Source organism: Papaver somniferum, chromosome 1 (genome assembly GCF_003573695.1).
Source record: "Papaver somniferum cultivar HN1 chromosome 1, ASM357369v1, whole genome shotgun sequence".
Lineage (NCBI taxonomy): Eukaryota > Viridiplantae > Streptophyta > Magnoliopsida > Ranunculales > Papaveraceae > Papaver > Papaver somniferum.
This window is the reverse complement of record NC_039358.1, coordinates 2594344-2607700: the sequence shown is the minus strand read 5'-3', so window position 1 is coordinate 2607700 and position 13357 is coordinate 2594344. Positions and strand designations below refer to the sequence as shown.

General features: G+C 35.8%; 1 pseudogene; it reads left to right on the top strand.

The window, feature by feature from the left end:
* Window positions 1-10198: 10198 nt before the first annotated feature.
* Window positions 10199-11119, top strand: LOC113355158 (annotated as a pseudogene).
* Window positions 11120-13357: the final 2238 nt, after the last annotated feature.

Genomic DNA, 13357 nt, shown 5'->3' with positions numbered 1-13357 from the left:
GGTGGACAGTGGTGGTGGTTGGCGGTGGTGGTCGTCGGTGGTGGTGGTTGGTGGTTGGCGGTGATGGATAGTGGTGGTTGGCGGTGGTGGTGGTCGTCGGTGGTGGTTGGTGGTGGTGGGCGGCGGTGGACAGCGGTGGTGGTGGTTTGCGGTGGACAGTGGTGGTGCGCATTAGAGGTAGTCTTTTTGTTTTTTGTTTTTGAATAGTGGTTAGTGGTTTTGTATATACACTATACATAATAGAGTAATTTAGTAATGTATTAAGTTTAAGGGTATTTGTAAAATTTATAAAGGTATTTTTATAACGGCCTCATAAATATAATAGGGATATTTAGATAATATTCCCTTTAAGATTTTACACTACAGTGAAAACATATATTTTTATAATCTGGGTAATTTCTGCTCCCGTCAACAGCAATTTTAGTTTAATTTTCCGTATACATTTTGAGGCGACGTTGTAGTCAATTTCTTGTTGGTGCTTGGAAGTTGCAACAGTCTATAGGCTAATCTCATTTTGATACAGATGGATTTTTATAGATACTTTTTGACTAGTCTAAAACATCACAGTTGGCCGACAAGTCTTTTTCCATTTAGTAAGAAAAATCAACTTAAGAGTAATTCATTTCACCATGGCACATGGTTTAAAATCATAGTTGAGCTAGGACTAGAGGATACTGAAATTTATGTTGCCTTTCTTTGGTTGATCTTGATGTTTCATACCACTGTTTGTATAGTCCAGGAAAACTATCAGGAAGCACATGAGAAATGTGAAGGGGAAATAGTAGTTAAGAAAATTAATTTGGCCATAAAGTAGCCTTTTTGTTCTCTTTTCACGTCTAAATGAATTTTTGGGGTCAAGTGTCAAATAAATGATAGTACGTACTGGCGAAGTACACCTTGGCATGGCCACAGTACGCTAGGTTTAACTACGGATTTTACACCCTGCAATAGAACTGTGAGAATACCAGTTATGAGTCTCTAAGATCTTTTGGAAACAATTTACAAAATCAAAACGGATCTCAAACAGCTGAGTCGCGGATTAGGTCGCTATCTTTAAGGTGTTTCGCGACGCTGCCTCTTGATTATGTGCTAGCAGTCGATTCTTGTCGAAAACCCTATGGGATAAAACAGCTGATAACTCTCTTGTTCGATTTCTCTGCACTGTGACCAACAACAACTCTTTCTACACTTGCTCAAAACTCAAAATAGATGAAAAACAATTTGTGTTTCATCTTCTCCAGAAACTATTCTTTTATAACTCAAAAGAAATTAATATGGTTTTAATGAAAATCAATTTTGCAATTAGTGCTCACTGAAAATTCTCCATAACAGTCACAAAACGGTAACAATATAATTACCAAAAATTAATTGGAGAATATTAAGTTGAAAAAACCGTTTTTGGAAATCTTAATACGGTTTTAATGAAAATCAATTTTGCAATTAGTTCTCACTGAAAATTCTCCATAACAGTCACAAAACGGTAACAATATAATTACCAAAAATTAATTGGAAAATATTAAGTTGAAAATACAATTTTTGGAAATCAAGAGTTAAATCAATTTGGGGTGAGACTTGAACCCAAATCTATAGTGTGGGAACCCTAAATAATACCACTACACTATTTTTCTAAGTTTGATATGTATTAAAAAACTATGATTTTAAAAAGATATATATCTCCCAACAAGATCATATTACTAAGCCAGAAACACTTCCAAGAGTTTTCAAGCAGGGTTTTAATGTGACTTATGTCACTGCTGCACCTGAAAGCAGCATCGACATGTATTTAACTTGCAGTGGTACTGGTGGAACATGCGGGTACGGCACTTCATCAAATATCTCAGCTTGTTTTTGTCCCAATGGTAGCAACACTGGAGATGTAACTGCGGGTCCAACTTCTGCCTCTGCTGCACCTTCTCCTGGCATGTTCTTCTAATGACATTACCATATTTGCTTTTCTCCTGGTATGTTAATGCTTTATTTTTACTTTTTTTTTATCATCCATTACCAAATTCAGATGAAATGACAATGAAACCAAATTCAGTTTATTCAAAGCATATTAAATTTTGCAGATAATTTGGCTGAGTGGGTGACAGAGTTAGTTTGCTCTGTAGTTTCATGGGACCCTCCTCCCACACCTGCCATTCAATTTTTTTAAGTCTTAGGTCATAAAGTCTAAGTCAACATAACGTATCCACTTGGAAGTGGAAAATATTATTGATGCCCGTCTACTTGAATACTTCGTTGGCGTCCTTCATCCTTATTCTAAGTCTTATGGGCTAGATTGAGCTGTTATATTAGCTAAAAAATATTGCAAATTAAAAAATAAGTGTGGAAAAAAAGTTAATACCTGTGCCTGTTACTTTTCTTTCCTAGCATTTGCTCACAGTTCAACTAGCAGCTAGTTTCAAAAGCTGAACCATTCAACGCTCAAAAAGTAACCAAAACGCTGAACCATTCGGCGTTGAGAGAAAATTTTCTGATCTAACGGCTGAGATTTAAAACGCTGAACCGTTCAGCGCTAGATGGTGGTCCCGTTGACGTGGTCTTCTAACTAGATTAGCCATCCCATAGGACTTAAGAGGTTGTCATAGCTGATGTGGATGGCCAATCTAACAGCTAGATATCTAGCCCATACTAATCTTTTTTTATTGATTTGCAAACAGTTATTCTTGAATGGGTAATCACTAGTTTAGCAACATGATGAGTCCATTTCTTGTCAACCATCTCTTCATCTTTCTCTTCCTAATCAACACCATATTGGCCAACCAACAACCAAAATGCGCAACTTTCGATTGTAGAATCCTTCCCCCTTACTCCACCAACACTAGCCATTCCGACTGTGGGGTTTTGCCAATAAATTGTACCGCAGAAACACCAACTCTCGTCGACATAGAGGGTGGGAGATCGTATCAAGTTAAAAATCTTTGGCAGAATAAAACAATTCTTATTCATGATCAAATACTTCAACAACAATTGGATTCAAAAAGTTGCGATGCCAGTTCCAGAATTCCATTACATATGTTTTCTACCATTTTTTTCGAGTTAATAAGCTCTAATTTCACCTTTGTAAAATGCGATAGAAGTAAGGCTATTTTTCCTGAACTCAGAACTTATACTTGCAATGGAGACTCTGTTTTATATTATAGTTACCCAGAGCAGCTCAACCAGTCTCACCTTGTTGAGAATCCTTGGTTCTCTCAGAATCTTTGTTCAATTGTTTGGCTACCCTTAATTGATAACCCACCATCAGTTATCAAGGATAATGATCTGTTTTCTCTCTTCACTGCTGATTTTTATTGGGAGTGGAACTGGTCGCCTGAGTGTCTGGACTGTTCCATATAAGTATTATTTTATATATATACATAACTATATATAATGGTTAGATCTTGAACAAACATGATAATCACATCATAAGCATACTTGTGTTAAAAATTAAGAGTACCTGAGGATGCCATTGATTGAATCCAATATGTCCTCCAAGAACATCCCTAGCACAGAATAGTTTGTAGAACTTTTGGTTTCTCCTTCTTGACCCTTTTGTGTAATGAAATAATAAAAATTCATAAAACTCTATTCTGATGGTAATAGAGTTCCTTTTATAGGTAGAAGGAGGACCAAGGTTCATAGGATTAAAATTAACATTCAATCTGGAATTTGAAAGGATCCCAAAATATTCTTACATTAATATTTAGCATCAAGAATATATTTATATATGTATAAATATTCTCACATTACATATTTAGCATAATTCATAATTAACCAAGTTATTGCATGGACCAAGAGTATATTTATATGTGTATAAATATTCTTACATTCTCCCACTGGTCCATGTGATAATCTATTTAACGGTTAATCGTAGAAAAACATAAGCGTGCATAATTGCTAAACAAATATAATGGCTAAACGTAATACCTCAACCAAGTAAATTACTTATGCGAGTCATAGCGGTAGCACGTTGTCTTGTTATCAACATGTTCCCTTCCATGTACCACAACACAAGAAAATTACTTAATCAGGCCTTAAATAGGGATATCATAATGGTCCAGTAATGTCTTCAACAGAAAACAATTTCTGTAACATTCATCCAATAACATAAAAGTATACTAAAATGGATACATAAATAAGTTCAGAATAATAAAAATAATAAGATCTCAATAAGTGTTCAAACATAAGCAAAAGTCTAAGTGAAACTAATTATTTGTTACTCCATCAAGACCCATGTTTCCAACATGTTCCAGAAAAGTCTTGGGAGGTAACGCCTTCGTAAATGCATCTGCAATCATAAGTTTTGTGCCTATGTGTTCAATGAACAACTTTTTTATCTGAACAGCTTGCTTCACGCATAGGTACTTTAGATCCATGTGTCTTGAACCCTTAGTATATCTAGCGTGCTTTGAAAAAAATACTGCTGCGGCATTATCACAGTAAAGTTTCACAGGTGCGGAGGCAAAATTTAGGTCTCCAAACAGTGAGATGAGATTCCGCAGCCATGAACAGTGATTTGTAGCCTCATAACATGCTACAAATTCAGCTTCCATTGTTGAGACAGTGAGAATAGACTCTTTTGCACTTTTCCATGATATTGCTCCTCCATCTAATAGAAAAAGATATCCAAAAGTGCTCTTTCGAGTATCATTACATCCCATGAAATCGGAATCTGAATAGCCAACCAACTCAAACTGATCTGACTTCGTAAATGTGAGACGATGATCCTTCGTTCCTTGTAGGTACCTTAAAACTTTCTTTGCAGCTTTCCAGTGTTCCATTCCAGGATTCACAAGGTATCTTCCCAGCATACCAATTATATAGTTGATATCTGGTCGTGTGCAAACTTGAGCATACATTAAACTTCCCACCACAGAAGCATAAGTGATTTTATCCATTTGCTTACGTTCCAGTTCATTCTTAGGACAAAGATTGAGGCCAAACTTGTCTCCTTTAGAAACCGGAACTATACTTGGCTTACATGCACTCATCTCAAATCTCTCTAGAATTCTTTCAATATATGGTTTCTGTGAGATTGATAATGTTCCAAGTGATCTATCACGAGATATTTCTATCCCAATCACATAAGAAGCTTCACCCATATCTTTCATTTCAAAATTCTTGGATAGATATTCCTTAGTTTCATGCATAAGACCAAGATCACTACTCGCAAGTAGTATGTCATCTACATACAATACCAAAAATATGAACTTCCTCCCACTGATCTTGAGGTATATGCATGGATCTACAGCATTTTCTTCAAAACCAAATTTTCGAATGGTTTCGTTGAATTTTAGATACCACTGCCTGGAGGCTTGCTTAAGTCCATAAATTGATTTCTTAAGTTTGCAGACCATGTGTTCCTGTCCTTCTAAGACAAAACCTTCAGGTTGACACATGTAAATATCTTCCTCAAGCTCACCATTAAGAAAAGCTGTTTTCACATCCATTTGATGTAACTCAAGGTCATATTGAGCTACTAATGCCAGAATAATTCTGAGAGAGTCTTTCTTTGACACGGGAGAAAAAGTCTCTTTGTAATCAATGCCATCTTTCTGAGTGAAACCTTTGGCTACAAGTCTAGCTTTATAACATTGAATATTTCCATTAGCATCGCGTTTGGTCTTAAAGACCCATTTACAGCCGATTGCTTTGTGCCCTTCAGGCAATTCAACGTATTCCCAGACTCCGTTATCATCCATCGATTTTTTCTCTACTTTCGTAGCATTAATCCGTTTATCAGAATTACTACACTTGATAGCTTGTGAATAAGAAACTGGATCTTTCATAATCCCTAAATCAAAATCCGATTCTTGTAGATAAACCACATAATCATCAGAAATGGCCCTTTTCCGTTCTCTATGAGATCTTCTTAAGGCTGGTTCTTCAGATTGTTCTACAATATCTTCATTGGCAATAGTTTCATCATGAAGCTCCGGTACCGTTATTTGTGTTGCTCCCTCATTAATCGGTTCAACAACCGGAGGAGTCACAATATCTGTAGAAACCTGAGGTAAAGGGATTATTAATCTGATTTCTTGAACAGATTTTTCTTGCACCGGTGTACTCACACTAACTTCGCCATCCTTAATGAATTTTGCATTTCCAGTTTCAATAATTCTCATACTATGGTTAGTACAATAAATAATATACCCCTTGGATTTTTCAGGTAAACCAATAAAGTGACCGCTAACAGTTTTCATATCCAATTTCTTTTCTTTCGGATTATAAACTTTCGCTTCTGCTGAACAACCCCAAACTTGCAGGTGTTTTAAACTAGGTTTCCAGCCCTTCCACATTTCAAAAGGAGTCTTTGGAACTGATTTGCTTGGAACTCTATTTAAAATACACACAGCATAACGAAGAGCATACATCCACAAACTTAAGGGTAAACTCGCATGACTAATCATGCTTCTAACCATTTCCATTATAGTACGATTTCGCCTTTCTGCTACACCATTCTGCCAAGGTGAACCCGGCGTTGTGTATTGAGCAACAATTCCAAGCTTTTGAAGAAGTAAAGCGAAAGGTCCAGGATGTTGTCTTGTTTCGTCATACCTTCCATAATATTCTCCACCCCTATCAGACCTAATGATTTTCACCTTCTTTTCTAATTGCCTCTCAACTTCGGTAATGAATTGCTCTACAGCATACACAGCTTGAGATTTATCATGCAATAAGTAAAGATAACAGTAACGTGAAAAATCATCAATAAAAGTGATAAAATATTTTTCTCCTCCAAAAGTTGGAACGTCGAAGGGTCCACAAATATCTGTATGTATTATTTCAAGGAGTTCTGAACTTCTTGTGGCACCTTTCTTTGTGTGTTTTGTCATCTTGCCTTTAATACAATCCACGCAACTTTTATAATCGGTAAAATCAAGGTTCTGTAGAATCCCATCTTTTACCAATCGTTGAAGCTTTTCACGAGATATATGTCCCGACTTCTTATGCCACAAGAATGAGGAATTACCCTGAACATGTTCAGTTCTATCATTATGATGCATGGTTAAATAGGTTCCAGGTATTGATGATGAAGATAAATTAACTTATAAAGACCATCAGAAAGATAACCAGAACCAATAACTTTAAAATCTTTAAACAAATTAAAAGATCCATTGGCAATTTGAAATTGAAAACCTTGTCTATCTAGTTAAGAAACTGAAATTAAATTGCGAGAAATAGTTGGAACATAAAGAGTGTTTTTCAAATCAAGAAAGTATCCATGATCTAGAATCAAACGATAAGTGCCTATAGCATTAACTGGGGCTTTATTGCCATTTCCCATAAAAAGGAAGTTTTCATTTTGGTTTGTGATTTGGGTTGAAAGGTATCCATGCATCGAATTAGAAACATGAACATTGGCACCAGAATCAAACCACCATGATAAAGAAGATTCTTTAATAGTCAAATTTGTTTCAAAATAACTTACGAATCCCAAAGGATTACCTTTCTTTTCGAACCATTTTTGACGCTTAGTGCAATCTTTCTGAAAATGACCAGGTTTCTTACAGAAACGACACTTATTGTCATCTTGTTTTGCCTTCTTCTTTTCAGGTTGACCAGAATTACTCTGTGGTGCTCCCTTATTGCCCTTTGCAGGCTTACGCTTATTGTTCACTCCTCGGTTGACAAAATGCTCTTGATTAAGACCTTGCTAGTTTAGCCTAGCTTTCTCTTGAACCAACATGTTTGCCAATTCATTTGTAGTCCACTTTTCCTTAATAGTGTTGTAATGCACTTGAAAAGAAGCATATTGGGGTGGGAGCGAGTTGAGAATGAATTGGACAAGAAAGTTCTCATCCACAGTTAATTTCATCTCAGTAAGCTTAGCAGCAATGCTACGCATTTCTATCACGTGCTGGTGCATTGACCTGACACCGGTATACTTCATGGTTGTCAGATCAGCCATCAACTTCCCAGCTAGAGACTTGTCCGCTGTCTTAAAGCGTTCCTTTACGATTTCCATAAAGTCCTTAGCATTTTTAGGTTCGGGAAGCGATCCTTTAATGTTTGCATCAATGTGCATTCGCATCAGCTGTATGCTCAGCCTGTCACTTCTCTCCCACTTTTTCAAGAGACCCTTATCTTCAGGGGTACTCTTATCATTCATAATTGGCTTTTCAATTAGGAGAGCAAGGTCAATATCCTGCACAACCAAAGTGAACTCAACATTCTCTTTCCATTCTAAGAAGTTGGTGCCATTGAAGAATGGGATAGAAGAAGTATACGAATGCAAAGACTTAGAACTAGAAGCTGTAAAACATGACAAAGATACACAAAGTCAAATTCACACATATACAAATTAAGAAACTCATGTGGGTAGAATCTTAAATAAAACAACAATCATGTCATAAAGTCATAAAACATTCGCACATATATAAGCAAGCAAAGACAAACATCTGTGGACATTATGCCTTTCATGGTTACATACATAATCATAATATTTATTCAAACATGTGAATTAGAGTTACCTGTGGGTAACTTTTCATTCTAATATGTATGACTAAATAGCTAATTTCTTTATGTTTATATATACAAACAGTTGAACAAACATCTCCTGTGGGTGATAGTTATTCTTATGTGATTGCAGAAAACGATGTTGACTTACAATGACATGTTAATATAGCATAATACTTTAGTATCACTGTGGTGATAGTTAAAGAGAAAACAATTCAAACATTTCAATAACTTACGCATGTTATATTTATTGTCACACAACAACATTCAAATTCATAATTACATGCTCATATCAGATCACATTTAAAACCAAAATCAAACAGACACTTCAAAGTCAAACAGAGGGAAGTCAAACAGACACTTCAAAGTCAAACAGAGGGAAGTCAAACAGACACTTTAAGTTTCCTCTTCATGTCAGACGAACATCTAATGTCCGACCTTCGAAAACATGCGTACATCATCCTATTGGGCCAAGCCCAACAAAAATAACAACACTTTACAGTGAGCCCATACATAATTTTAGATCGAAAAAAAATGGAAAAAAAAAAGGAAATGAAACTAATTAACGTATCATTAAACCCTAGCCGCATACGTTACAAGTATCATAAAAACGTTTCGAGTACTTTACCCATTAATCATACAAAAGAGACTTTTGATCATGAATTAATCACATCATATCATGTTAAGCAAAAAATCCACACAAAATCATGTTATATATTTCAAACAGATCAAACAACATAGATTCCTTTTATTCATTTTAATAAAACTTAGCCGTATCAATTGATTTCTAATACAATAAAGGAGAAGACAATCAACAAGCATACATACAACTTTGATATTGTTCCAAATCAGTAAAACCATGGTATTCATAAACGATTAAAACAGCATATATGTTATTTTCATGTTAACCAAAATAAACATGATGATGTATTCATATCAACACAATTATACACACAACATCATGGAAAATCATGGAGTTCTAAACCAGGCTCTCGATGCCAAATATAAGTATTATTTTATATATATACATAACTATATATAATGGTTAGATCTTGAACAAACATGATAATCACATCATAAGCATAGTTGTGTTAAAAATTAAGAGTACCTGAGGATGCCATTGATTGAATCCAATATGTCACCCCTAGCACAAAATAGTTTGTAGAATTTTTGGTTTCTCCTTCTTGACCCTTTTGTGTAATGAAATAATAATAATTCATAAAACTCTATTCTGATGGTAATAGAGTTCCTTTTATAGGTAGAAGGAGGACCAAGGTTCATAGGATTAAAACTAACATTCAATCTCATCCGTCCATCAAGGAAGAGGGAATTTGAAAGGATCCCAAAATATTCTTACATTAATATTTAGCATCAAGAATATATTTATATAGTATAAATATTCTCACATTACATATTTAGCATAATTCATAATTAACCAAGTTATTGCATGGACCAAAAGTATATTTATATGTGTATAAATATTCTTACATTCCAAAGGTGGAGGCCACTGTCTTCTTGATAATATCAGAGGAACATTCGGATGCGGTATGGAAGTGAATATGGTTTTTCTTTTTTCTGCCATCACTTTCTGGTTGGTTTCCACTCTGGTTTCATATATATATAGGACCTCCCCTTGCCTCTTTTAAAAATAATTTATCAGCAGCTAATAAGATTTTAATGAAGTTCTGCTCTTTATTTCAAAACCCATGGGTCTTTGACTCCAAAGAGATATAGTTTCAAAGAAGTCAAGAAAATGACTAATTCTTTCTTAGAAAAACTTGGCCAAGGAGGCTATGGTTCCGTCTTCAAAGGTAAACTTCGTGATGGTCGTCTGGTTGCAGTGAAGGACGTCCCATGTCAACATTGTCACAATTTAAAATCTAATAACACCGGCGTAGAATTCATCAATGAGGTTGCAAGCATCAGTAGGACGTCCCATGTCAACATTGTCACCCTACTTGGGTTTTGTTTCGATAAGCGAAACAAAAGAGCTCTTATCTATGAATTTATGCCTAGTGGCTCTCTTGAAAAATTCATCTATGGTGAAAAGCCGGCCACATCAGAATCAACTCATGCGCTTGGATGAGAAACAATTTACCAAGTTGCAATTGAAATTGCTCGTGTTACACCGTGGCTGTACAACAAGAATTCTACATTTTGACATAAAACCTCATAACATTCTCTTGGACGAGGACTTGCATGCAAAAATAGCAGATTTTGGACTAGCCAGGCTTTGTCTAGAAAAAGAGAGCTTCATATCTATGTCGGGGGCTAGAGGAACTGCAGGTTACGTAGCTCCAGAAGTATTCAATAGGAACTTCGGTGTTATCACTAACAAGTCAGATTTGTATAGCTGTGGAATGATGATATTAGAAATGGTTGGAGGTAGAAAGAACATTGATGTGAATGTGGGGATAGAGCACCCATCTCAACTATATTTTCCACACCGGATCTATGATCGGATCAAAGTAAACCGGGATCTTGGGTTGCAAGAGAAAAGGCTGCCAGGAAAATGATTATTGTTGGTTTGTGGTGCATACAGACAAATTCATTAAGCCGGCCTTCAATGAGTAAAGTCTTGGAAATGTTGGAAGGAAGCGTGGAAGCGTTGGAAATTCCACCAAAACCTTTCCTTTCGTCTCCTCCAAGATCACTCGAGCCATCAACATCATAACGTTGAATTAAGTACATAATTCTTGTACTCCATGCATGATATATATAGTACGTGTGTGAAAATAAGTTGCAATGCATATAAGTGAATTTACAATGTACTTCACGGCTTTGTGTTTGTTTTTGATAATTTTTTAGATAAGCTTTGAGTAGTATCCTGGGTCAATAGTTGGCATTGCATAGTGGTCGCTACATTCTGGGAAGGAAACTAAACTGGTGATGGATTAAATAATATTTGATGCAACGAACTCTTGTCACCAGACCCGACCCCGACGAATCCAATTTCTAAAGAGCCCGAAATCATAAAGTTCGGTTTTATGTAGATGTATACTATGAAAACACTGCAGGCGCACCATTCTATTGAAACCGTTAGTTGAAGAAGAAAAAGAGGATGCTGAGGCTACCTGAAGAGATTCAGGTAGACATCTGTTTAAGATTACCGGTGAAAACTATCTTGAATTGTAGATGTGTATGCAAACCATGGTATACACTATTTTGTGACCCTAAATTTATCAAACGTCACCTTCACCATGCAAGTAACGAAAACCCTAAGCTCATGCTTATAACTTTCAAGTGGGGGGTTAAACCTGCGCATGCGTACCATTCATTGGATTATGCTTCAGTAATATCATCAGCTTCATCAACACTGCCGAGTCTGCCTTCATCATCTTCTACAACTTGTTCATATGATGGAGCAACGGATTACCTTTTCACAGGCATGAGGTATGATGAAGTAAAAATTATCGGTTCTTGTAATGGTTTGGTTTGCATAAGCGTCCAAAATAATAAAATAATTATTTGGAACCCATCAACCGGGGAATATAGAATAATACCGGTTATAAAAAGCTGTGATTTTGATAGAGAATCTTCTTTCAATGTTAGATATGGGTTTGGTTACGACTGCCACAATGACGATTACAAATTGGTAAGAATTGTAGAAGACAAACATATTGTTGATGTCCATACATTAGGATCAAAGTCGTGGAAAACTATCCAATGCATGAAACGGACGTACGAGTTTGCTATTTCAAGAAATTTTTCTGTTTGGCCTTTGAATGGTGCTCTTCATTGGCCAGGCCGTATCAAAGGAATCAGTTCCAAAGTTATACTGTCTTTCGATATCAGCCGTGAAATATTTCTTGATTTCGGATATCCAGAAGAACTTAATCATTGTCACAAATGATTAAATGTGACCATTTGGGGCTACTGAAAGACCGTCTTTGTTTGATTGCTTATGATGTCTACAATGCAGCTTGCATTTACGTATGGTTGATGCAAGATTATGGTGTGAGAGAATCTTGGAGTAAACAGTTTAGTTTTAAACATCCATACACCATCAATAATCCGTTTTTGAAGGTGGTATGTTCTTTCGAGAATGATGAGGTTTTAATGGATGATGGTCAGGAAAAACTTTTATACGATCCACATAATGATGCAAAGTATTGAAAATCCGTGGTGTTGATATGGCGTGGACTCAACCGGTGAGTTATGTGGAGAGCCTAGTATCACTTAATTCAGGTACTTTTGCTGGGAAAAGGATTGAAAATGAAGTCAGAAAGAAGCAAAGACGATAATAAAAGCATTAGCTAATGTTATGCACTTACTTGGTCATCTTTTTAAATGTTATTCATCATTACAGTAGTATATAGGTAGTATTCAATATTTTTTAGTTAAGTTGAATATGATTTTGATTCATTTCATTAATCTTTGACATGTCGGTTTTTACGTTTGCAGTTTTTATGATTGATTTGAGAATTTCTCCCAAAAAAGTAATTCAGTTTGATGAAGCAGAAAGACGATTCCTAATGTATATCGCACTCGCACAATAAGCAGTGAATTCTCAGAGTAATAAAATGTAACTGGAACTTTACTTGAGTTCGGTTTGTTTAGATTCATAGTGTTGTCAATTTGAAACACCAGGCATATTGTTTCGCCTTGGGCATGATTTCTTGAGTTTCATGCGGTTAGCCTCGATCCTCATTGAGATAAAAAGGACTAATCCTTCTTGTTCCCTCCAAAGTCAAAACCAACTAGTCATCATATATACATAAAGTTTGTTGCTGCAGCTGGACGTTCTTCTTTAAATGTAATGCTTATGTATGTCACTCCTAATATTTATAATTCAACGACTACGTTCATAGGTATGTAGGCATTTTCCGGTAGGAATAAAAAGCCCTTCTGTGAGAGTTAGAAGTTCCATCTTATTTTAATCGATAGTTGGTTACATCTAAACTTGTCCATG